This window comes from Bison bison, unplaced genomic scaffold (genome assembly GCF_000754665.1).
Source record: "Bison bison bison isolate TAMUID 2011002044 unplaced genomic scaffold, Bison_UMD1.0 scf7180017864461, whole genome shotgun sequence".
Classification (NCBI taxonomy): Eukaryota; Metazoa; Chordata; class Mammalia; order Artiodactyla; family Bovidae; genus Bison; species Bison bison.
This window is the reverse complement of record NW_011495023.1, coordinates 2,204,213-2,228,089: the sequence shown is the minus strand read 5'-3', so window position 1 is coordinate 2,228,089 and position 23,877 is coordinate 2,204,213. Positions and strand designations below refer to the sequence as shown.

The following is a 23,877-nucleotide window of genomic DNA, read 5'->3' as shown; positions in this document are numbered from 1 at the left end:
GGCTGCAGTCACCATCTGCAGTGATTTTGGAGCCCCCAAAAATAAAGTCTGACACTGTTTCCACTGTTTCCCCATCTATTTCCCATGAAGTGATGGGACCAGATGCCATAATCTTAGTTTTCTGAATGTTGAGCTTTAAGCCAACTTTTTCACTCTCCTCTTTTACTTTCATCAAGAGGTTTTTTAGTTCCTCTTCACTTTCTGCCATAAGGGTGGTGTCATCTGCATATCTGAGGTTATTGATAATTCTCCCGGCAATCTTGATTCCAGCTTGTGCTTCTTCATTAGCATCAAATAAAAATGTCATCCATAGCTTCATATGTTGTTCTGATGATATTAATGTGAGAGACACAATTTATTGTCCTGAAATGTGAAAATTTGACCTAAATGGGTCACCAGATAGATGAGTCAAATTAAACAGGAGGAAAGAAACCAAATAGTAGCTGAAGAGTCTTGGAAAGTTCCAAGGAACTGTTTGTGTTTTTCATGAATCGCCCAACAGTTGCCCCCATATATAACTATTCTGGAGGTGAGCCTGGCCTGTTACCCAGGTCTGAAGTACGTCAGGGTGTTCCTGACTCAGGAGTTTATATTCTATGAAATTTGCTTCTGCATGGACTGAACAACTGCTTGGCATTAACTTGTCACATGTGAAGTATAAATTACTGCCATGCCAAAGACATCCTTTATGCATAATGTCAGTTTCAGCTCTTGGTTGGATTCTCCCACTCCAGAAATGAACCAGCAAGACCATTCCAGATTTTCCAAGCATCTTAAATAAAGGAAATCCCATCTCACCATGTGAAATCCTCTTGCAGAGAAAAGGAAATACGACCCAAGCTGTTGACTTATTCTGATAAGTAGTCTGAAATTCAGAAAAAAATCTGAAGACTTGTGGTTGTAAAGAAAATTGGCAATTACTTCATGAGTCAGAGTACACTCAAAATATTCTCTTTGATGGCTTAATTTATGTGTGACACCACATAGGTTGTTGACATGTTGTTGTTTTAAAAAATAGGGAGTTCCCTGGTGGTTCAATGATTAGGGCTCTGTGGTTTCACTGCCGTGGCCTGCTTTCAATCCTTGGATGGGGAACTAAGATTTCCCCCGCCCCCAAAAAATGTAAAAGAATTTAAAAACACACACATATTTGTTACCTTTTTAGAATGTTTACTTCCATAGAATAGAATGTAAGATTAATTAATTCTTATGAGTCAGATCTGATTGGTAAGGAGTTGGTTAGACAGGTTATCACCACTTACAAAGGGATAAGAGTGAAAGAAATTTACGTCTCTCTAAGGTCAGAGATGACTCATTGGGGGGGTGATTAATTCACACCCACACAGCAGTGAGGGGACTAAGAGCCTATTCGTCTTCCGAAATACATTATCCAGAAGCCCTCTTATGGACCTAAGGCTTATGAAGGTTTTTGATGGCTTTTGTTTCGCACTGCTAGGTGCTGTAGTTATTCATCCAAGAAGATAAAATCACAGACCGTAAGGGCTGAACAAATCTTGGGGAAATCCAGGTTTCCCCTTTCTGTAGACAAGGCAAATTAGGCCTCTGCAAGATTACCAAAATCAGGCATAACTCATGACTACACTATGGGTCTTTTGGCTCTTTCTGCAGCGTGGGATGGCTCTTTTCTTCTCCTGCTTAACATTGCTGAGGCCTGTTTTGGGGGCTGACAGTTAAAAATGCTCATCAACTGTACATAAGGAACCGTGTGCTGCTTCTGGTGAATCAGTAGTAGTTTTTATGTTGTATTTGGGGGGAAGATTTCATCTACCAGCATAAAACATGATCATATATTTTCAATTCAGCCCCCTCCCCACACAGAGGCATTGCATCCTGGCTGTCATAGGCAACTGACGGCGAGATACATGCACTGTGTGAAAAATTCATTACTGCCATGCCTAAGGAAAGAAACAGATTCTATCAGCATGTCTAAGCTTTTGCAGATAACAAGAGAGCAATGTCTTGGCTTACCAAGAACACTGCAGGCTTTTAGTTTTTTTTCCTACCTTTTGAAAATTCATTCTTGTCTAATGATTAGGTATGGGTAAAAGTGAGTTAAGTACTGCCTGACAGTTGGCTCAATAGAAGCTCTGTAATATCACCTCTCCTGGTCTTCTTTGATATAGAACCAGCCATCTGTATCAACGGCTTCTCTGCTTCTTTAATAAGTTGTAAATTGAGTAACATAATTCTTCCCATGTCCAGGGCTAGTCAGCCAAAACACTGTGTTCAGAAATTGGCTGGCTGTGTGTTATAACTTGTCTGCCAACACTTCCTTTCATTACAGTCCTGTGCTTGGTTTTTGGAGACTGCGCGGACCTATTCACTAGAGATTCACTTAACTTGGGTGTGTGCTCACGTTATTCTGTGCTCGAGTTAGACCAAAATTCCACATTCCACGACTGTCTCTAGACCATCACCAAGCACAGAAAGGATCAGTTTGGGGGTCTGCCAAGGCTCCTTCTGTGAGACTTCTCTTTTCACAATTAATAAGGTTGATCAAATCTATCAACTTTTGTTTCTTGTGCCATCATTTCACAGAAACGGTCTATTCTTGAGTCTTGTAGGTTACTCTCCTTTTTCTTGTGAATATATGTGTAAGCAACCCATATAAGATGTAAATCCAGTGAAAGAAAGCCCTTTCCTGTGGATTAGGCTTTAATAGAGGTTTTTCAGAAATGAAATGGACAATCTTTTAAAGACAGGATGCATGGTCATGCAAGTATTTATGAAGAGAATGGATTTCCATGTTAACCTGAAGGTTGAAACAGATTCTTTCTAAAACTCCTTCTGAAGCTAACATCTGTTGAAACTATACTCACTTAGTTTAATATAGGGGAGCCCAGGGAAGCTTAACAAATATAAATGGAAGATTTTTTTTTATTCTTATTATCAATTTTACTTGAAAAAGTGAAAATGTTCTTTTTTGTTGTTATTGAAAGAGTCATGTGGGATAAAGGTTTTTGTTTTGGAACAAAAGAAGGGCGGTTTAGTTTGTGTGGCATGGTGAGAAATTATCTTAAGCTGAAACACACGTCACAGATCCTTCTGTAAGAGCAGCCTGAGGCTGATTTAGCATTTCCTTAAAGAAGGAAGTATTGCTGTCTCAGTCCAGGCAAAGGTAAGATGCCCCAGAAATACAGATCAACTCCCCAAATATTTATGAGGCAGCCCTTTTTCTTGAGCCAGCAAAGACAGGTAACGAAAATGCATCTTTGGGTTGAGGTGGTAAACAACTCAGGCATCGGCCGGCAGAGCATATCTGCTCTTGAAGTCAACCGTGCAGGGAGAGGGGACACAAAGGAAATGCAGTCTCATTTCCCAGTAACTCTCCTGACCTGAATTAAGGTGGGAGCCCAGGAGAACATCTGTAAAAATAGCAGCATGCAAACTTCAGAAGGACGGGGCCATGCCCGCTTCACAACACTCTGAGTCCCAAACTCTTTCTGGTCATTGTACAATATGAGTGAAAACTCCTCTGGGATGAATCATGGTTCTAGAATTTTAAATAGTCGCTGCAAAGGACAAAGAACCATAGCCACGCGGTATCATACCTCTTTAATAAAGCTACCTGACATCTACCAGCCTGAATACAGACCCTGGCAACAGCAGGGGAAGAAGAAATCCAGACGTTCATTCTCAGAGAATTGTTGTTGATGGACTCAGTCTCTTCGCTATAATTACAAGACAACTTTGAGCTTATCAAAGGCTCTCAGAATATCACCACTGAGATTTTTCTTTAAGCCTTCACAAATACAGTGATTAATAAAGCAGTTTCAAAGGACTATAATCCTGGGCTGTGATTCACATGACTGAATTATGATTAACACCAAATCACCAAGATAATTTCTATATGAACACGTGGTCATGTATAAAGCGGGGGTGGGAGAGCACTGCTGAGCTTCAAGAGACGCCTGAGATGTAATCACTTTCCTGTGTTTGTGTGGTTCTGATCACATGTACCATGAACTGAGAGCAAGTCCTTCTCCATCCTGAGCCTCAGTTTTCTGATCTGTGAAATGGGGGCACTGATGCTGGCCCTTTTGGAGGCTTATGAAGGTGGTAATCAATTATCATTTGCCTTTTTGCGGTGGCTTACAGAAAGTCAGGCACTGTAAGAGAAGTAAGTGTCTGCATGTTGGAGTCAATAACGACCACGCTTTTCTCCACAGCATCATAGGCACCCTAGACCTCCCCTGATTCGGCAGGCCGCTGCAGAATGCCCAGCGTCCACTGAGCCATGGCCAGCCCTCCCGGGAGCAAGCCCACCGAATGTAAACATCCAGAGGGTTCTGACTCTCAAGTGTCTTACAGAAAATAGAGCCAGGAGCTCCATCTGGCACTCCATTTGCTAAATGTCCCATTGATGTCAAATACTGAGAAATGTGGCTCTTTAAAATCCCAAGGAATAAGACTTCTGCTCAGCAGCTTTCTAATGGACACGCACCACACTCTGTGAAGCAGGAGCCCTCCGCTGCCGTGGGCTGGTCACGGGGGATTGCACACCAGCGCCCCCCACCTCCTTCGACCTCCGCTGCGAGGGACAGCCGCCCAGCTGTGGATGGAGGGCTGGTTGGCTTCAGAGGCGTGTGAATACGCCTGTTGCCGATAGAGGGCAGTGTTGCACGTCTGCAAAAGCCCACGCTCGACCGCCTCACAAGACCACCTAAGCTCTCACCTCGGCCCTCCTGCAACTCCAGCACCAGTTTAATGACGAACAGGAGCAATTAAAGCATCTACCCCACGAAACAGATGGCTTCTGGTCAAAGCTCATTATTGCTACATCACCACTTTGATGCTGGAAAGGGCTTCTTAATAATTCATTATTATTCCTCACCAGTACTTTTCTGCAGAAGACATGTATTAGCCTTGCTTTTCAAAAGATAGATCCAGAGAGACTATTAATACATGGCATAAGTCCTTCAGTCCAGAGCCAGACAGACCTAGAAAATACCTCAGGGTTTCTGCATAATGCTGAGGCATTCTCAAAAAGACTGCTTTGCTGTCTTTGAATGAAAACCACCCATGGTCTTCCTTTGCTCTTTTTTTTTTCTAAAGAAAATATTTATTTTTATTTAGTTGGCTGCATCAGGTCTTAGTTTTAGTTGTGGCACATGGTATGCCCTGACCAGGGATTGAACTCAGGCTCCCTGCGTCAGGGGCATGAAGCCTTAGCCTCTGGACCACCAAGGAAGTCTGGCTTCCTTTGCTCCTGATTAATTGTCTGGTTTGGAGAGTCACTGAGACTTTACAGATGGGACCCCTTTCCCCACCACCCCCTAACTGCCATTTATCTCAGTTACAGTTGATAACTGATGACCAAACCAGCTAATTAAGCCCATTCTGCAGCCCAAGGAAGGAGTCAGAAGGGGATGGGAAACAGACACATATAGTCAAGTCAAAGAGTGCAACTGATTCGCGCGATTAAGGGTAATAGAGTTTTCATCCTTCAGTGTCTCCTCCCTGCTCTTATGTAACTGAGAACAGCTTGCCCTGAGCTAGGAAGCTGTCAGCTCTCTCTCTCGCACTCTCCCACTTTCGACCCCTGACTCCTACAGAATCTCATTCTGTAAAGCCACATTCTGAAGGCATTGAATCACTTTTTGGCTAAGCACATGTTGGCTTTGGTGTCACCTACATACACAGCCTTTCTGCTTTATTTGAGGCTGGGTGACACATTCTCTTATGTAATAGGCTGGCAGCCGAGTAAGACTGAAAGCTTCCCTCTTATGTACGAAGTGTCATCTCCAAAGTGGAGACTATTTCTTGCAGAATGGCACTGATAAATTGATAAGTGGAATCAGCTGACAAAGAGTGCCCACCAGTGCAGGCTCCTCTCATTGCCAATTTATCTCTAAAGCACGGTTAGGCAAAAGAAGGCTTTCTGGCCTAAGTAAGTGCCATTACGTATTTCGGAATGACAGATTAAAATAAGGATTTGTAGTCAAATCTTGCTGGTAAATGTACACTTATCACTTGTTGCGATGTAGTCCAGTGGAACACAGGGCCAGGCCTGGATGCTGGCACCCAGGTAGCAGAAGTTTCTGTTTTGGGCTATGAAGTTTCTCTCTCTGGTGGCAGCTCTGTCTGGCACATTTTTCAACCACCTAGAAAAGACTGTTGGCCCCCAGATAGTCAAGTGTTACTTTCGCTCTTACTAAGCACTGTGCCAGTCTCAGGGCAGTCGGAAAGGGTGGAGGAGAGCCTGATGCTTTGATGGCTCTGGCCTGGTCTAAAGCGACACACCCAAGTCTGAAGGGTTTGTACCCACATCCTTTCCGTTGCACCTGGGTTGCTGGTGGCAATCGCTTTTGCAAGATCCGTTGGATACAATGCCAACTAGAACTCAACTAGATCTCGATATATGTGGGCCACAGGCTTAGTCCTCCCACTTGGGGGCTTCAGAGACCATTAGAAGACCATTTGGCCCAAAGTCTGAACAAGTTTCTCTGATCCAAAATGGCAGCTTGATTCCCGGTGACTTGGATGCAGCCAACTGTTTCATTCAAGACATCGCCAAACATCAGACATGAAAGAGCTCTCAAGGCTGATGTAGTCCAACTGGTTAGCTCACTTTATGCACAAGGACGCTGAGGTTCAGGGAAGTGCGAAGACTTGCCCTCAGGTTGAGGTGATGAAGAAAAGACTCTGCTTCCGGAGTCAGAGGTTCAAGTGTGACTATTTTAGTTGCCCTTGAGCAGAACCTCTCTGAGACTCACATTACTTTTTGTTACTGTTGATTTTTTTTTTTTTTTTTTGAGTTGTTGATGACAGGCAAGCCACTCATTTCTGTGTGGCTCAGCACTGCCTGGAAGACTTGATAGAATACTGATTCTGATCTCCCTGCCAGCCCTCCAGCAGAGATTTGAATCAGGTTTCCTTGGGTCTGTCTGAGGGGCACCACGGAGAACCATGTGATCGTTGCCATCTCAACATGGCACAGTGTCCCACTGGGTCTCTTCACCCTGTTTTTTAGATGTGATCCTGAGAATGTAGCCTTACGTCACTAAGTAGGAATAACAATTGGCTTCATCCACCTTCTATTCCATCTTCACCCCTCCTCTCTCTGATCACTTACACCTTCCTCCTCCTTTTGCCCTATTCAGGACATAGACATACACAGCCTGTCTAGCTGTTGCCCTTATTAAGGCTTCCAAAAGGTCTGACCTTGAGAGTAAGCGTGAACACATAATTGACTTCATGGGGCATAGGCCATTATGTCCTGACTTGCTTGCTACATTCTATTGCGAGCATAGGACTAAATACAGTGGGAATTTCACTCAAGTGCCTTGTTGATGGAGATGTCAGATGTCACATGGAACCCATGAAATCCTGCTGCTTCTCCATGGCCTAATACTTAACATTATCTATGTAATAGAATACATTGGCAATTGGTAACTGGACAAATACATGTACATTTTTTTAGGCTACTCCAGTGGTATGCAATATATTTCTAACTCTGACCATAACACATTTTCAACCATTTTTCTAGAACTATAAAAATGAAAATCAATGACAGCAATGAGAAGATCATTTACTATGTAATTTTCTGTTGTGCCCACAATTTGAGTTATGTTTAAAATGCATGCATGCGTGCTAAGTCAACCCCATGGACTGTAGCCTGCCAAGTTCCTCTGTCCATTGGATTTCCCAGGCAAGAACACTGGATTGGGTTGCCATGCCCTCCTTCAGGGGATCTTCACAACCCAGAGATTGAACCTGTGTCTCCTGCATTGGCAGATGGATTCTTTACCACTCAGCCACCAGAGAAGCCCATGTTTAAAAATGACTTAGTTCAAAATAGGTCAACACTGTTCAAACACTTTATAAAGACCTAGAATTTCTTTTTTTTTAATGTTCTGATTTTGTTTATTGAAAAGACAAAATTATAATCAATGAAAATTAAAGAGAAAATAATCTGCTATTTAAGCACTGCAGAAAATCGTCTTCTTTTCATTTCCTGTCTTTATTCATAGACTTGCAACTTAAGGAGGTTTGTTTTCTATTCTCATCTCAGCAAGTATAAATCTGAGAAAGGAGCCTAACTTTAAGAAGTAGGAATAAATGTCCATCTCATTCATGTCAAGGGGTGGTTATGGGAATCTGGGGATTCTACAGGTGAAAATGGTTTGTATGTTATAAAGTGCCTTAAATGCCAAAAGGATTGTCATTTTGATCAAAGTCTCTCATTTCACGATGGTGTTCTCCATCTCTTTAAAAAAGCTGTTGGCATCTGTTTTCAGAGGATGACAGATACAAGGTAAAATGAAGAAAGATGAAAGGATCTGCAAAGATTTCAGAGCATTTGACCCAAAGAGGAAAAACCTGAAAAGCTTCTTAATATCTTCAAGGATATAAAGTCCTATGATAGAGTGTGAGTGGGAACCAGCTGTTACCCATCTCTTTGGACGTCAAATAAAGAAGTTATGGGCTTCATTTTGAAGAGGCCATTTAAGTTTTCTTAAAATCAACTTCCTGACTGTAGGGATTTTTGCCAACTGGGAAGGGATGGTGTAGCACGAGCCTCCTGCCTTGTGTCTTGAAGAATGTTATGTTCATCTACTGCCATGTACAAAATACCCTAAAACCTCATGGTGTGAAACAAGCAAGCACAGTTTTATGATGCTTTTGGCTTCTGTGGGTCAGGGATTCAGACAGGGCATAGAGTGGTTTGGGTCTGCTCTACTGTGGGGAAGATTCAGAAGTCTGGAAGGAACTTACATGATCCTGGGACCCTCAGCTGGTGTCTTCAGTCACATGTCTGATGTCTAGGGCCAGGCTGTGCATCTCTCTCTAGGTCCAGCTGAGATGTCTTCAGGTGGTCACTGCATCAGCTTCTCCAACACGGCAGCCTCAGGGTGGCTGGACATCTCACATGTGGCTCTAGGAACAAAGGCAAAAGCTGCTTGGCTTCGAAATCACATGTGTCATTTCTGCTTAACTAGGACTGTGGAAACAGTCAGAATCCCATCCAGATTCAAGGGGAGGGAGCACTGATGTTCTTCTCAATGGAGGACTGTCAAAGAATTTGTAGCTATGTTTGAAAACCATCATAAAGAACTGACTGTAATCCGTTTATTCACTCCACCTATCAGTGTTTCTTAAGCCCAGACACCAGGCTGGGATAACTAAGAAGAATTCAGCACGTCCTGGCCAACCTGAAGGAGTCCTGGGCCAATGGCGGTGGAGTAAACTTGGGGAGGGAACCTGTGAAGCCCACTCAGGTTTTCTACCATGAAGACCCTCCTCTCTAGGACTGAATGCTCTAGGGGGAAATTCCTGGTCCTTGTGAATCCAACTAAGCTATGAGTAGTTTTTCAATTTGTTTTTATTTCTAGCCTTTGGCTTGTGCTTTCTGGATTCCACAATCCAGGGAACTCGAATCTTTGGCAGCGAGTCCCATTCTAAATGTAAACAGATGGAGAAAGTGCCAGCCTGGCCCTGCAGAATGCATTCTAAAGCAGTAACATGCTGACACTGTTTGGGCAAATGAAGCTGCATTAAACAACTCTGTTTGCTGAGCCCTTTCCCAGAGGACCAAGACGTTTCACATTGGCGAGGGGCACAGCTAATGCCTCTCTCAGGGTTCCCCCTGGGAAGGGCTCCATCTCAGCTCGGTAGACATTTGTACAGCAAATGAGAGCCTTGTTGGTGAGCTTTCAGGGGAATATACCAGATTAGGCAGAGTGACTTTTAATTATTTCTTTTATGTTCTCCAGCTTTTCTCAGGGCAGAGAATACAACAAAGCCACCTCCAACCCGACTCCTGTTGCCACCACTTAAAATAACTTCATGACTGACATGGGCCCCACTGACTCAGAATCAGATTTCGATTTGTTCTGTCTCTTCCCCATCCTGCCTTCTTGCCACAGGGAGGAGCTGGACAAACTCAGTTTACCTTTCAGCCCAGTATCAGGGCTTCTGGTTTTTGCTTTCCTCAGTCATGACAGGAAGAGGTTAACACTCCATTGCTGGGGTTGAGAGGTGTCTGTCCAGAGTATCACTTACCCTCAAATCTCTCCCTCTGGCTGAATAAAATGTTCACCACTAACTTATGTGCTGTCCCCATAGTCTTGTGGCACAGTTAGCCTATGGGATGTTCAGTAAAGGTCAAATGTCCCCTGGTTACATGGATTAACTCAAGAAAGCAGTGGCTGTAATAATCAACATGTCCTGGGCATGTAGGATGTGCTTGGCTGACCTCTTTTCTTGCAACATCTCATAAAATCTCTGCTATATGAGTGACAACTTGGATTAGTCACTGTTGTTATCCTTGCTTCCTAGATAAGGGCTCAGGGGGTTACATAGCTTGTCCCAGGTTCCTTGGATATATTTTAAGAGCAAGGATTTGAACCCAAGTCTGTTTTACTCCAAAACTTGTTTTGAACCACTGCACAGCAATTAATTACACAGTTGGCAAAGTGCAGGAGTTCAAGAGTTTGGGATACCTGACAGGTATGTTTTGATGGTGTTGGCTAGGGGAGGATAGAGAGGTGTTCTTTCTCAGGGAAAACACTTGGGATGCAAGGAAGATGCAAAAATAGAATGTGGAGGATGCTGAGCATAAACCCACACATTCAGGGTTTACTGAACACCTACTATGTGTTGGCCTATAGTGAAGTCAGGAGTAATGTACAAAGACCAGCAGGAGTTACTTATGAAAGGCAGGAGGAAGGCTCAAGAACAGCAATGTGGGTGCTGTGGGTGCTTTATCTTGTGGCAGAACCCACCACTCTGGGGTGAGCCAAGTGGCTTAGTGATCCCAGCCCTCGTGGTTCAACAGCCACACCCCCAGTTCCCTGACTCAGTCCCTGGAGTCACAGAGTATGTATGTGTATGTGTACCAAGTCGCTTCAGTCATGCCCAACTCTTTTGCAACCCAATGAATTGTAGCCCACCATGTCCCTGAGATTCTCCAGGCAAGAATACTGGAGTGGGTTGTCATGCCCTTCTCCAGGGGATCTTCCTGACCCAAAGACGGAACTCAAGCTTCTTATGTCTCCTGCATTGGCAGGCGGGTTCTTTAGGAAGTCATAGAAGATGTCTATCGTGTTTGTGTGTAGCAGATGTACGAAATAAGAAGCGAAGTCAGGACCCAGAGCCCCAGGGACAGCGATCTGCAGAGTGGCCTGGAAACCCTCAAGAGCCCCCAGTGGGAGCAGCAGGAGCTTTGCTGCAGACCCAGCGGACAAGGAGCAGCTGCTCCCTGGGGATGCTGTCGTCCTGGGCTCATCCCTGATGGACAGGAAGTACTTCCCTCCAGTGAGTGCTCAGTGCTACTGAAAGAATCGATGGGAGCCAGGGGAGTGGAGGGGCCAGAGGAATCATACATATTTTATGCTGTGGAATCAAATGGGATAGGCAAAGCGATTTCTTTTTCAAATGGAAGTGGCGGAGACTCGATTTCATTTAAGATTAATAGGTGCACTGCCCAGTCATCAGAGCTCGGAGACAAAGTAAGATGAACAGGCAAGATGCTGAGCCACAAAAATGGAGCTGGGATATTCAGGGCTGCAGAGGAACATTTGGCATAAATATCACAATCCAGGTGGTGGCCTAACGGGCAGGCACCTCTTCCTTCATATCATTCATTCCTGGAAAGTGTGGAGAAGCTGGAACATTATTTTCAAAGCACCAGGAAGATTCTGGTAACGCTGATGAAGTTACTTCTACTACATGAAAAATGATGCTCCAATACAGTCTCTGTCCTGATAAAGTCTGGCTGGAACAACAAAACTCAGGGCTGAGGGGTGCCTGCCCATGGGTGGAGGAAGTGCACGCGGTGGCCTCTTTCTTTCCCTGCCCTCGCGGGGGCCACCCACCTGAATCATTCCAGAGCACTGAGCATCTAGGCTGTCTGCAGAGATGGGCAGGGACAGATACCTCACTTCCTTTGGGAATTTCCTTTCATGCTTAATAGCCTCTGAAGGCAAATGGAAGGTGATTTTCCAGGCCATTCCCTTTGCTTGATCTATTTCCAAACACTGTGTCTCTGACTCCACTTCCTGCTTGTTCTATGAAAGGAGAGCATGGCGGAGCTTCCTTTAGCCAAGCCCTCTTTCTCTCTTTTTGAGATCTGACACATCCTTAGGAAGTCAGTTCAGAATTTACAGTGGGGGGCAAGAGTGGGATCAGTCCATCTTTTGTGAAAGGGAGGCAGATAAGGTGTAGTGACCAGCAGGGTCTTCCCTGTGTACAAGACAGGCGTCCAGGAAACATGCCCATTCTGCTCACCCTTTCTTCCCACCAACTAGCCACCAATCTGGGTTGTCGCATCCTCCGTGTGGGTCCTGCTCTGGGTGGCAGGAGGAACAGAAGATAAGCTCCTGTTTCCTGCCTGCCAGGCGCGTGCAGACTTCCTGTTCTGTCTCTTGCCCTCGTTTTAACCCGTGCCCAGACCTCTGATGTACTTCAGCCCAGAGGGGAGCCGGGCTGTCAGCACAGCTCCCTGAAGCCCCAGAGAGAAGAGACATCAATCAGAGGACCCTCTACCTTAGGACAGCATGGCCTATTTGGGAGTCACTTAGGGCTTCCCTGGTGGCTCAGACAGTAAAGATCTGCCTGCAGTGCAGGAAGCTGGGCTTCAGTGCCTGGATCAGGAAGATCCCCTGGAGAAGGAAATGGCAACCCACTCCAGAATTCCTCTGTCCTGGGGAATCCTATGGACAGAGGAGCCTGGCAGGCTATCATCCACGGGGCCGCAAAGAGTTGGATACAACTGAATAACTACTAGGAAAAACAATTAATAAGTGAAGCAATACCGAATATGTCCTTGCAGGGCCCTCTGCACCACGATGCCCGCCCAGAGGACTTCCCCTTTGCAATCATGTGCACGTGAACCTCAAGTCTCTCACGCCTGCAGGAGAAGTGCTGCCGTGACTCCAAAGGGTGGGGGGCAGTGTGAGGCCAGAGGCTCTGCTGCTTCTGCTGCTTCATGCTGCCTGCAGGTCCTGGATGGCCCCTCATCTGTCACCCACGGGGGGTCCTCCACTAGTGCTTCCAGCCCTCTCTGGCATAAAGCTCAGGATGGGTCTACCATTCCTTCAGGTCTGTTCAGGCCAAAAAACCTTCACCACCTGCCACTCAACTGAAAAACATATGAAACAAAACACTGTCCTTTCCCTCTAAAAACCGCACTCAGTCCCAGAAAGTCACGGACGTGTGGGGCCAGGGTGTTGGAGAAGATGATGTCACTGCCCTCCCAGCTGCCTTGTTGACCAGGATGAACACCCCCCTGCTTTGCCGGCTCAGGGCTCCTCTACCCAGGGGGCCCCGTGGGCATTTGTGACACACGTGTCCATGGGAGGGTGTGGGTGCAGGGAGGGCTGGGCCCCATGCAATCCTGGCTGTGGTAGTGGACACGGAGCAGAGGCCCCGCACCTTTCCTGCAGGAGATACCGTGCACACAGGCCTGGGGCGGGGTGGCACTCAGTTCCTGGTGTTTCCATTCCTGCAGGGGCAGCACCAAGGTCCCTGCTTCCTGGGGGTCCTGAGCCACCTCCCACAGTGCTCGTTCCCACAGGTGGTCAGCAGGCCACAGGCCACTGCCAGGGACATGAAAGCATCTCCTCTCCCAACACGTCATCTTCTCCTTCTGTCCCTCTGTCTCCATTCGTCCCCTTTTCTCTTCCTTCCCCTACCCACTCAATTTCCCCCTCACCCCTTACCCAGGCCTTTGGAACCAAGAGAACTGGCAAGCCACCAACTCTTTATGACCTTGGAAGAGGCCTTCGCCCCCTTGGGATTCGTGTCTTTGTGAGTAGAAGCAGGAAGCTGGAACATGGCTTGGGAACAGAACCTCAGACTGATCTTGTTGACGTGTTGACCCAAGGCCCAACTGTCCTTCCAGCCCACGTGGGGTGGTGGCTGGGGGCCCCCACGAACCCCGGGCTCCATTCACCAAGCTGTCCAGCCACTAAAATCAGCTCTAATTGTATTTTCCTTTTTCTCTCTTGCTCACAGAAGGAACGCAGTGGCTAATCCAAGCTGCTGAGGCAGTGTTTTCTCTTTGTCATGACCACATTGTGCACCAACCACTTTGAGGTACATCTCGGCCAGTGCTGGGGTGACCTTGGCTCAACTCTGTGCTTTACCTTGGCTTCTGAACAAAGCCAAACAGGAGCCATGAAAGGGCTATGGGGCCAATGAAGTAACGTCTGAAAATGTTTGTGGGATCTTTGAATTTCTCAGAGTAATTTTCTTTCTAATTCCAGAAGGACACTGTCTCTTTAAAAAAAAAAAGAAAAGAAACAAGGCCATCTGAGCGGTGAATTTAAATGAGCTGTGCACAATAATTTCATCTTCATGCTGTAGTTGAATCCACAATCCTGGGCAGGGCCTAAATGTAACTACTTCAATTATTTATCAGAAAAGTTGTTTTTCTCAACTCCACCCGGATGTTGAAATGGTTTTCTAATACAGTTTTAAAAATATGCTCCAGTTCATGACCTCAACTTCCGGGAATCATTGCGTTCCCATCAGTGGACCACATCAAATCAGTTGGCTCCAAAAAGCACGGGTGGTTCAAAAAGCCTGACTCAGCCTGGCCTTAGAGGACCCTCCTGCGGATGCAGGTCTGAGCTCAAATTCTTCAACCCTGGGCAAGTTTTAGCAGAGTAGAGTTGGGACGATGGTGATGTTCTCCTGATTAATCTCCCACACAAAAGATTGAACAGGGAATTAATGTGGATTTCTTAGAAGCTGTTGAAACTTAAGAGCCTTGGTTTTAGTGAGAATTTCAGATGCAAGACTTGCCAGGGACATTTGCCATCAGGATCATGACCTAATTGTATTGATTATCCTTTATTGTCCACAAGAGTCTGGTAGATGCCACCAGTGAACTTTCCAAATTGTCTGTAGGCCTCCAGTGAATTTGTTCCAGTGAAATAACTGGGCTCCTGGGAATGCCTCCCTCAGGATATGAAGGACAAGAGGATGCTGGAACCTCACTAGGGAAAGCCTCATCAGCAGGCTTCGGGATCCAGAACTAGTGTTTGAGATTTTTGGAACTGAGGCCTCCGTTCAAACAGTATGATAATATTGAGCTCCATGAGATTGCCAATATTCAACTGTTTTTTTTAAACTAGATTTTATTTATTATTTTTATTTTTGGATGTGCTAGGTCTTCATTACTGCTCTGGCTTTTCTCTAGTTGTGGCAAGTGGGGGCTACTCTCTACTTGCAATATGCGAACTTCTCATTGCAGAGGCCTCCCTTGTTGGAGAGCTCAGGCTCTAGGGCACATGGACTTCAATAGTTGCTGCTCCCAAGCTCCAGAACACAGACTCAATAGTTCTGGTGCACAGGCTTAGTTGCTCCATGGCATGTGGGATCCTCCTGGACCAGGGATCAAACCCAAATCTGCAATGCCAAGCAGATTCTCTACCACCTAGCCACCAGCGAACCCCCTCAACCATGTTTTAACCTGTAAAAATGGCTGTTTCATGTGGTTTGACCTAATGTATATACTTGACACTTGATAGTGACCTTTTTCTTTCATGGAGGCAGAAAGACCCTATGTCGCACTTAGAATGAAATCCTACTCATGCTCAAAGGTCCATAAAGCACCTCAACCCCAGTGAATTTAGTCCTATTAATTCCCCTCATGGTTTCTCACCACCCCTGTCAGAGTTAATCTCTCCATCTGGGGTTTTGCTGACAGTTGACTAGCAGTTCTTGTGAAATATACACCTTTAACTATAGCTATTTGTATTCATGAATGCCCATTAAAATTACAAATTCTTTGAGGATGTGGTCTATCACACACATCTTTGCATCTCCTAGATGCCTTTCCACATAGTAGGCACTATTAATTATTTATTGGTTGGCTACCTGGATCTTGATGCTTTTACTAATGTAGCAAAAATTGATTACCACCAGTCACCTGTTTCAGAATTTATAACAGGCCTTTAGTTTTTGCTTCATGGAACAAAAATGATTATAGTTTTTTTAGATTAGGATTAAGAAGGTTGTTGCCTTTTCAGTCTCATGTAGCACATAGCATTTTCACAGTGTGCTTTGCGTTCACATTTTCCTTTGTGTGGATGTGATTCAGAAAATACTAAAAGCTGATGGGCTTCCCTGGTGGGTCAGTGGTAAAGAATCCACCTGACAATGCAGGAGATGCAAGTTCAATCCCTGAGTTGGGAAGGTCAAGAAAATACTGAGGAGGGAGGTCAAGAATACTGGAGGCAACTGGCTCTGGTACTCTTGCCTGGGAAATTCTATGGACAGAGGAGTTTGGCTACAGTTTATGGGATCATAAGAGTCAGAGCAACAGTGACTAACTACTATAACAACAAGAGCTGACTGGTTTTCCCGGTTCTTCTATGTCCCCTCAGGTAAGAGGTTCCACGGGGGCACACAGCGTGTCACAACTACCGACACACGTGGAACTGCATCACGTGCCTGACCGCAGCACGTGACCAGAAGCCAAGGACTGGGCGCTTCCAGGGCAACACGCCTCCGGTGGAGCTTGGCATCACTCCATCCTCCCTCCAACCCCATCGCACCCACCTGCTCCCCGCCATGGGCTGCTTCTCCATGAACGGCCTGATGTTCTTCCAGATGCCGAAGCCAGAAGTCTTTGAGGCCAAATGCACCCTCCCGCCCGTCACCTCAATGACCCCCGCATCTCACTGGTCATCTCTCTGTTCTTCCATTCTGTCTCCTTCTGCTGCCCGGATGCCAAGGTAACACCCTTTGTTCCTGGCTCTCCTGCTGCCTCTCTTCCCTCCTGAGACTCCTCCACCAGGGTGAGCTTCATAAGCTGCGCTTCTGATCGTGTTGTTCCTCTGCTTCAAATCCTTCTAGCACGTCTCACTTGCAGGTCACACCCTTCCATCCAGACGGCCTTCCTCTCTGGAATCCTAGTCCACCGCCCTCCCTCTGAACTGCTCGGAGTTCCTGTCTCCTCTTGAGTTTTATGTTTCCAGCTCCCTCTGAATGGTCAGCTCACACCCTCCTCACAGCCAAATCCTACTGAACTGTGAGATTCAACTCAGGGTCTCTTTTATCACTCCCTCCACCAGGCTGGCCCGTGTACCTCCATGGATCCTACAGCACCAAGCTCACCTCCAGCAGAGAAAGTGGAGCCGTCAGTGCAGAAGCAGCTCGCCTTAGCTGTGACAGTGTGTTTCCTTTGTTTTGCTTACTTGATGTTATGTGATGCACAGATTTTTATTCTGGGTCTCTTTTCTTGGTCAGGACAGTGACTAATGGTAAAGATCCAGCTCTGGTTCTTGATGTGCTAATCCTAGCCTTGAATATTTCTCTACTTGGCCTGTTACAGTGGGCATGAATTTATACGTGACAGGCAGACACAGAGCCTTTTAGCTAATTACAAAGAGAACGCCCCACACGGCAGCCATCCTGCCCCCTTGGAAACAAAAGCAGAGAAAGATGATTTGCTGGTGATTGAAGGTAAATCTCCTGAGGTTTCAGAGTTGGGATTTAGTGACTGCCTGAGGAAAGGAATAAACTTCCCCATTGTCAGACAAAACTCAGGTCTGGCTATGAGCAAGGGGCAAAGCCACCCATCTTTATTGGATGAAAAGTCTTTATCACAAATGATGAACAGGATGCAAAATCTCACTTTCCCAGGGTATCAAATTTGTCCTAGGCCTATGCTGTGTTCAGGGTGGTCATCTCCTTGCTACTGGAGGATGTGGGGATAGGCAACCTTCATCCTACCTGGATGAAGCCTGAACCCTAAACAAGGTGTTGAGAACCCAAATCTGGGGATGGTGCCTGAAATCTGGCAGCATCTGTGACTCACGCAGGCTTAGTCATTTCAAGTTGAAGCTGTGCCAGCTCACCACCCAGTAATATTTTCCACTCAATGATCACCGATAAACAAGAGATAACCAGTCATCTCTAGATTGTGCTCAGAGCTCCAGCTCTGAGGCCCAGGCAGCTCAGAGGATCTGGAGGTGGCAAAGCAGCAGGCCTTTCCCCTCTAGCCTATCTGCTGGCTTACACCCTCCCCCAACCCTCCCCCAGAAGGCGTCGACAGCTGGTGTAGCTGCTCAGCATTGAGTTGAAATTGGGGGCTTTTACATATACAGTAGGTTTCAGAGTTTAAAGAATATTACATAATTGAAATAATATTTTAAAAAAACAGTTGACTTTGCTTTACTGGTTGAAACTACAATTAGAAGCCAGCAGTCAACAGTGATGGGCTTCCTGAGCGACGCTAGTGGTAAAAACCCTCCTGCTAACACAGGAGATATAAAGAGATGTGGGTTCAATCCCTAGGTCGAGAAGATCCCCTGGAGGAGGGCATGGCAACCCACTCCGGTATTCTTGCCTAGAGAATCCCCATGGACAGAGGAGCCCGGTGGGCTACAGTCCATAGGGTCACAAAGAGTCACACACGACTGAGCGAGCAAGCTATTCAACAGTGATGGAATCTCTGAAACAATGGGAAGAGCACCTCACATTGAAAGTAGTTCACAGCAGACATGGGAGGTTTAGCCTAGACAGGCCAGGGCTCTCAGAGGCTGCTGTGTCCAGAGGAGGCAGCAGCCAGGTGGGGCTTTGAGGGTCCCAGGTAATACAGGGCACAGCCCCTGTGAGGACTGTTCATGCTGCAAATTCAACCATCTATGAGGGAGCAGCTTGGAAGGGCAGGGGCATTCTTGCTGCTAATTGGTTTAGTCTCAGCTCAAGTCCAGCCTCCCTTGGCAGACACAACTGTTACTATCCAAAGAGACTGAAACTCATCGAAGCTATTTGCGTCTATGTGCCAAGCCACAGAGATGATGCAGTCATGAGCATAGACTTGCGGCTGAACGAGTGTGTGCCGCAAACTCCTCCACATGAGAGGGGTCATGTAGTATAGGAGGATGCAAGTGTTTTGAAGCAAAAACCTGTGAATATAAGATGACGATGCGACATGACAGGAGACAGGTGTGCTCCGCAGGCAGCCTCTCTCCATGGAAACTGCAGGGCGGGCTTGCTGAACTTAGTGAGATGCAGCAAGCTCCCAGACTCATTTCAACCCAAGCAGACACAACCTTCCATGACTTCCATTAAACAATTTATTAAAAATTTAAAATAAGAATGCCTGTCTATTATATTTCCTTTTGTTGGAAGATGCAGTGAAGTGACCAAGGGGCTGTGTGTGTGTGGGCCAGGGAAGATCGGGGATAGACAGTGACAGGTAAGGGAAGGAATACACAGCTTAATTGGCAACCAATGATGGAAACCCAACTATGCTCTGATTTTATCCTTTTGGAGGTTATTGTTTATATTCATACATGATTCAAATAAAAACCCTGGAGATGGCTATTCCTAGTATCCTCTTTGTAGATACGGGACTACTGAGGGAAGCTATATGAATCCCCCTATGTCACACACTAGGAAAGACAGATCTCAAAGCACAGTCCCAGGCTTCAAACCCAATGCTCTGTTCTCCAAAATATGCTCTTTCTTCAGAAAATCATATAGATCGTGGGGACAAGATTTCCCCAAGAAATTGCCTCACGGTCTGTAGGGTAGAATGCTGGTTCCCATACAGTGTGAATCCTAGGTGTCTGGGAGAAGTTGTGAACAGGACTTGGGGACAGGTTTCAGGCTCCTGGGCCACTGGGTGGGGGGTGAGGAAAAAACCCATAGATGTCAATATTGTCATACTCATTGTATCAGCTGTGCTTGATAAGCATTTGCTGTGGGCCAGACCCTTAGACCCTTAGTAAACTCCAGGAGTTGGTGATGGACAGGGAGGCCTGATGTGCTGCGGTCCATGGGGTCACAAAGTGTCAGACACGACTGAGTAACTGAACTGAACTGAACTGAGACCCTTAGACAGGCTTCCCAGATGGTGCTAATAGTAAAGAACTGATCTGCCAGTGCAGGAGAGGTAAGAGACACAGGTTCAATCCCTGGGTCAGGAAGATTTCCTGGAGAAGGAAATAGCAACCCACTCCTTGCCTGGAAAATCCCACGGACAGAGGGGCCTAGTGAGCTATAGTCCATAGGGTTGCAAAGAGTTGGACATGACTGATGCGACTTTGTATGCATGCACGCAGACCCTTAGACATAAGCACTCGTGAAATGGTGGCCACAGCCGGTGAGCACTCATAGACACAGTCCTGGGCTCCGCAAAGCCCCACTCTTATCGGGAAGACCAGCAGGGGAGCCTGGGCTGCTCCCCTACCCAGCCCTCAACCCGTTCCTCACTGAGAATCTCTGGATTCATCCTGATACTCACTCAGGGTTGGGGGGAGTCTTCTGAGAGAACACAGAACATGGTTCTCTCTATAGAGCAAAGAAAGGCAAGGGTCAGCTTGCCCACCCAGAATGGAGGAGAGAAGGGTGCAGAGAGCCAGGGGAGTTCAGTCATTCATTCATTCATCTGATAAATATTTGTAAGGAGCCAGTGATGTGCCAGCCACTCTTCTGAGGGCTGGGACGATGGTGGTGCACAAAACAGATAAACAACCCCTGTTCTCTTGGAGATAATGGGCCTTGATCTCCTTGAATAGGCCCAGCCTGGTGGAAAGGCTGGGGGAGGGAGAGAGTGTTCTGTTTTCAGTGTAACGTTGAGGAACCCAGGGCTTTGGCACCTACAAGCCAGCAGACCCAAGGTGCAACTCAGGCCCTCCACTGTGTGCTGCTACACAAGGGGACCAGCTGAAAGAGGGGTCCTGGCAGAAACTGCAGAGATGTTGACACCAAATGTCGTGACTGTAAGTTTGTTCCTTCTGTTATCTTTCCCTTCCTAATGAAAGTTTCCAGGGAGACACGGGTGACAAATGCACCCATCTTTGTCAACACTTCTGAGTACAGATATTCTATGGAGGCCTATTGAGTAAAATTATTCATCTACCCAAATAACACAACTCCCTTAAAGAATTTAAGATATCTGAAAACAGTAATCAAGTTTTTAAAGTAAGGCAAAGCAATGCCTAACCAAAAAAAACAACAGAAAGTTATGTGACCCTTTTATATTATGCAAAATTGCAAATAAGAACCAGAATTTGACAAATACACAAGGAAAGGGCCGAGAACTTAAACAGTGTATTATTTTTAGAACAAACTCTAAGATCAAACATGTCTATTTCAGGGGATTTTATATGTATGATATTTCAGATCAAGACTGAAATTTCTATATTAACCAAAAAAATCATCATCCTAAGGTAGAGGAGTGGAGCAGGGAATAAACTGGTACTTTCCAGCAATTTCTTTCTGCCAATTCTAAACTGGTTACAGGATAGAATTGCAATTTGTGAGGTAAACTCAGCAACAGCTTGGTTTTCAGAGGGAAGCTGAGATACACACATACCTACCCCTGGTTACTTCCTTTCGAAGAGCAAGAAAACAAACCCCAAATGCTTGAAGTGGTAATAATGGTTGGTTTTATTCAGCTGATAACAAATTTGCCCCTTTACAGGCAGAAGATGCAAACCCAAGGCAGCGGTGTAGGACTTCCTTTCCCCTGATGGGCAGGTCCCTGGATTTCACTTCTCTGACAGTCACTCTTGACACCTGCTGGCTGATCACTCAGCTCCTCCATGAACTTCACTCTAGTCCAACACATCTTCCGTGGTCACAGCCCTAACCTCGTCATCCACAGCATGTTCTGCTGCCTGCATCTTAACCTCCCTGTCCCCTCCATTCCTCCTCCTCTTCCTCCCAGTATTCCTTCTCTGTCTCTTCTGCAGATGCCCTGGCCTCTGGGAGCCTCCATCTGGTACCCTGCCCTCCATCCCTGGTCAGGAGAGTCCGTCCTCATCCATCAGCTAAGCCTCTCTCGTCTCGCATTGTGGCTCTGTCTTTAGAACGCCCATTGCCTCTCTCAGGCTGGGCCCAATTCAGAGATCAAGGTCCATCATCTCCATGAGAAGAGGGATTGTTTCTCTGTTTTGTGCACCTCCATAGTCCCAGCACCCAGAAGAGTGGCTGGCACTTCCTGGGCCCTCCATAAGTATTTCTTGGATGAATGAATGAATGACTTAACTCCCCTGGTTCTCTGCACTCTTCTCTCCTCCCTTTTGGGTGGGTGAGCTGGTCCCTCTTGCTCCTCCCGCCATGTTCTGTGTTTACTCTAGGACTCCCTTTCCCTGAAGGACCATCAAGATGATCCTTGGTGTCCAAAGAATACAACCTGAGGGCCCAGCCCAGATATTCTCAGGGAGGAAGGGGCTGGGGGCCAGGCGTGGAAGCAGCCCAGGCTCCCCAATTGGTCTTTCTGATTAGAGTGGGGCCTCCTTGAGCCCAGAGTTTGTGTCTGTGAACCTTCACCTTCTCCAGCTGCAATCCCCATTTTCTAAGTGCTTCTAAATGGAGTCCAGCTACCTGGATGAGTATTTGTCTCTGGGAAACACACTGCTAGAAGGCTCCTTCCTTTCCCGCATGACTTCAAGACCAATGCTTCTAGGGGAGAAGTGTACCAGCCAGGGTGTGGAGGCTCACATTTGAAACCTGGTTGTAACTTGATGGCATAAAGTCATCACCCAGCTGCATGCCTGGGTGGCACTGGGTCTGGATCATAATGCACTTCATCCCTGAGTTACCTTCCTCTTATCTGATTTGTTAGGGAATCTGGATTTGTCAAAGTTCTCAGCCCCATCTGCTTCTGGCCAATGTTCCTACTTGTTCAGCAATCCAGAGAGTAGAAAACAGGACCTGGGTCTGCAGTAGCAGAGGGGGCAGCACTGGAGGTGGGTGGGCCACCTAGAAAGACCCCCTGCTCCATCCTTATGTGTTTTCTAGGCTGACCAGCACACCAGAAGTGAGGAATGGTCTTTCCTAGCCTGGGGTCTCAGTGAGCGCATCCTCTGATCCCAGCTCTACACAGAAGGAAAACACACCCAGTCCGGCTCCAGGACTAAGACAGAGAGTCTGGTCCACAGGGGTCACCTTTAGCAAAGACATTAACAGTCAGGAAATGGTGAAAAGAGGTTTTGAGGACTGACAAAGCCTTTAAAACCTCCAGATCTGTGAGGAGCTGGTGAAAGATGCAGGAGGCCAAGAGCTGGCGATTGGCTTTTGGCACCTCTGAGTCTCCCCAGTGAACACAGGCAGCAAAAGCCTTTATGTTTATCCGAAGTCAGCAGTGAGAAGGCAGCCAACAGGGAGAGAGCAGCCCGTGGAGGAGGCGGGAGGGGAGTAGGGGAGAGGACGTGGAAAGGAGGCAGGAGGAGCCCGGCAGAGACTGACAAAACCCAGGCAAGTCCACTCCCAGGGGCTGAGGCTCTGGAAAACAAATTTGGAAACATTATCCCACAAGATCTTCATTGAAGACATTAAGCCTAGAGGCCGTAAGAGACCCACTGAAGAGAGGAGGCCGGAGCCGGGATCTCAGAGGCTCAGCCGTTCTGTGAAATCAAAACAGCTTGAGCCAAAACAGCTCGTGAAGAGATAAGGGATTAAACCAAGATTGGAACCATTTTAGATGAGAGAATCTCTAACATTCTTGAGGTTCCCATAGGAAGAGGTTTGCTCAACTTAGCAATGAGCTGTGAAAAGCAGAATTCCACTCTGGGGGTCCCTGCTGAAGCATAAAAAAACAAAAATTCTCCCACAGGCCATGTGATTGTGTTTATTCTCTTCCAGGGCTGGCAACACACAGTGAACCCCACATTCCTTTGTGATCGCACCCTAAAATATAATACTAGGGAGTTGTTAGGTCTGGGGATTCAAAATTCACTGATAAAGTGAGTTCTTACTGGAATTCAAATAGCAAACAGGAACCAAGAGTATTTTTATTGCACTTTTCCACCTAAAGCTTTTTCATCTTGGTTTGGATTCCCAGTTGCTCCCTGGGCAGTTTTGAAAAAATAAAAATGAAACGGAGAAGGCTTCAGCAGCTATAAGTAATAGAGGTGAAGATACCATCGAGAAGGAAGCTGCAAG

General features: G+C 46.4%; 1 long non-coding RNA gene across 1 annotated transcript in view; it reads right to left on the bottom strand.

The window, feature by feature from the left end:
* LOC105002988 overlaps positions 1–23,877 on the bottom strand; it is a 93,012-nt gene that overhangs the window by 46,850 nt on the left and 22,285 nt on the right. The window contains exon 2 of the long non-coding RNA XR_827050.1: positions 8,740–8,901. This is a non-coding gene — a long non-coding RNA (uncharacterized LOC105002988). The remainder of the gene's footprint in view (positions 1–8,739; positions 8,902–23,877) is intronic.